At 38.9% G+C, this 3127-nt stretch overlaps 1 pseudogene; it reads left to right on the top strand.

Annotated features, from left to right (window-relative positions):
- The window catches only part of LOC118322580, a 22474-nt pseudogene that overhangs the window by 17702 nt on the left and 1645 nt on the right, over positions 1–3127 (top strand).

Here is a 3127-nt window from a genome sequence, read left to right on the forward strand (position 1 = left end):
TTCTCCCCAAAATTCAGACTGACGATGATTTAAAATCCAGTTTTGTTTGTTAAAATCAAAGAAATGTGATTATTTCCAGCTGCTGAATTTCCACCACGATTATAAAAATGAATCCAAGGATGTGATTGGATTGTTTGGTTTCAGATTAATACGAGGTGACCACAAAAGTAATGTTGTAACTGATTATTTTTTAGGGGGGGTAACTGTAATATTATTACTGAAATGTATTAATAATTAGTTACACTACTAGTTACTGGGGAAAGTAATCTTATGACTGGTAATGAGTTGTTGATATTCACTCTAAAACTAAAAGAATTCATTGATCATCTATTAATCATTTTAGTTCTTTTCTAATTAAAAATTAAAGATGTTTTGGTTCCAGCTTGAAGATTGAATATTATATTTGTTTTCAGTAACTGGAATATCTTTGGACTGTTGTTCTTTTGGGGCATTTTTCACAATTTTGATAACCAAGAAATTAATTGATTAATTGAGAAAATAATGAGCAGATTAATTGATAATGAAAGAAGTTGTTTGTAACCTAGTTTACTCCCACTGCAGCATTAACATTATTGATAAAGGAATATATACATTTTATTTTCTCCTCCAAGTACAGAATCATTATAGGTTGACATGAATATATGGGTGTGTATGTTATTATAATGTGTGTGTGTGTGTGTGTGTGTGTTTTTGTGTCCAGTTAGCACATGTATCACTTTTCTTTACCTGTACTCTCTAAAAGAAACCCTAATAATAAAAGATAGACTGTATTGATCAGGTAGATTCTGGCAGCTACAGAAAGGTAACAGTATTTAACCCTGACTGCCTCAGAGGAAAGGCCCAGCAGCAGCAGGCTGGCTCTGAATGTAATCCGTGTTAATGAGCATCATTTAGTTGCAGTCTCTACTTGAACATCATGTCACTGACTGACGCATCGGGCTCTGAGGCGGCTTTATGTAATGTTTTCTTTGGTACAGCTCAGATGAACACTAGTGGTCATGCAGGTATGTTGGCTGTAAACACGGGAGAGTGAATAAGTACGTCTGTGGCAGCACAGCAGAGTCTGGAACAGTCTGTTTCCCACTGAGGACTCATTAAAATACATTTTATATGTTTTACTTTATGCAGTTTTAGTCTTGTCTTTCTCTCTCTGTCTCCTTCCTATGGAGCACTGTTTGGAAAAGTACTTTATAAATGAAGATTGCTTACTTATTTAAAGTGAATTTATGTTATTATCTCGTTAAAAATATTCTTGTTTGGAATTTTATTTATCGTATTACGTCAGTTAACATTAGAAGACAAGCAGTAAAATATTGGTCAGTTATAAATACGCAGATGGAGAGACTTTAAAATGATGGAAATATTAATGGCATTAAATATTTGTTGGTACTGTAGTTTAATGTTTAAGGGTTGTAATAATATACGTCCTCCTATTATCTCTCCTCAGCAAGCGTCCAGGCCCACCTTCTTTGCCAGGAAGTTTGAGGCCAGCGTCAGTCAGGAGATCATCAACCAGCTGGACTCCTACCTGTTCGGGACATACCCGTCGGGCACCCCGAGCCTCCAGGCCTACTGGGAGAACATCTATGAGCAGGAGACTGACGGCCCCGCCAGCCTGTCGGACTCGGCGCTCAGCCATTACCACGCCTTCGCTCGTATGGGACTGTCCCGCGCCGCCAGCTCGCTGCAGGGTCATCCCAATGACAACAGCTGCAGGTATGGACACGGGTCCAACAGGTCTGGTAGGCCAGGTCCTACTAGATCTTATGGTCCCAGGTTTACCAAGTCATAAGGGGTCTTAGAGTTCCTATGTTACTGAAACGATTCTTAATGTGGGTCCAAGTGTTTGTAAAGGAGCTCTAGTGGTTTGTAATGGTCTTTAGGAGTTTGTATAAAGCCTAATGATGGTTCCAAGGGGTTTTCATGGATTTGTGGGGGTGTTTTAAGGAGTTTGTATATGGGGTCCACAGGGGCTAACGATCAATCTCACTGTATCCCAGTTAGACTTTAATGTTAGGGGCAATTGGACGAATATATCGGATATCTGCGATTGTTTTTCTGGCCGATTTTTGACATTTTACTTAGCTAATTTAATGGTCTATGAGTATTTTCACATCTAACTGGGGTGAATTAAGGGTTTATTCTGAATAGTTTGACTTCAGAGAAAACAGTTACGAGGTATGGGGCGAATATATCGGCAATTGTGCATTGGACTGACGGTGGCCGGTTGAAAATGTTACCATACCGGCCGATCCTGGAATCTTCCAGACCCATACACATAATGGTGGTTAAAGACATTGTGGTCTCATTCTGAATCTGTTTGGTCCATTTCAAACAAACACCAGTGTGTTTGCCCATTTCGTTTGGATTGTTAAGGTTGGTTCTAACAAACAGACCAAAACTGCCTGAAGAGCAGGCCCGGTGCCACGAAAGAGAGATTTTTTTTTTCTGTTTTTGCTGTTTGAGCTTCATGTCTCTAAAGAAAAATAGCAAAAACAACACAATGAGTGTCCGATCTGTTACTATCGGGCCACGCTGTCTATAGTACTGAAGCAGATGAGATCAATAGACAAACAGAACATTTCATTCATTAATTCAAAACATATTGAGCCAGTCATACAGCTCTGATTAATAATATATTCTTTTATTTTAAAAACAGCAGCCTCGTGTTATGTCATGTTTCTGAAACTATTGCACTGTTAAATCAATGCACATTATGTTATGAAAAAACTGCCCTGATTTTCAACAACCCCCTCAGTCACTTCATCCTGGCGCCTGGCCTGCTGAAAAGTGGGTCCTTGGTCCAATTCCAAGTGATTTCTGGTGCAGTTTGTTTAAAATGTGATGCCAAAGCAGACAGAACACAAGATCTTGGTGATATTTATGGTACTAGACACCTTTTTTCTTCCCTAGATATGAGGCCCAGTTGCAGTCGATTATTAATTATCATATTTGTGAATTCAGAGAAGTTGAATAAACACGTAAAGTTCGGTAAAGTGCAGCATATTCCCAAAACACTAAATGAGTTTAACTTTCAGTCAGTGTGAACAGGCAACGGACCGAATATAAAAGCAAACAATGGACCTTTTTTCCCCTTTGATACGAGCAAATGAACCAAACTACAGGC

The sequence above is a fragment of the Morone saxatilis genome, unplaced genomic scaffold, assembly GCF_004916995.1.
Source record: "Morone saxatilis isolate NCDOM2014 unplaced genomic scaffold, NCSU_SB_2.0 Contig14, whole genome shotgun sequence".
NCBI lineage: Eukaryota > Metazoa > Chordata > Actinopteri > Moronidae > Morone > Morone saxatilis.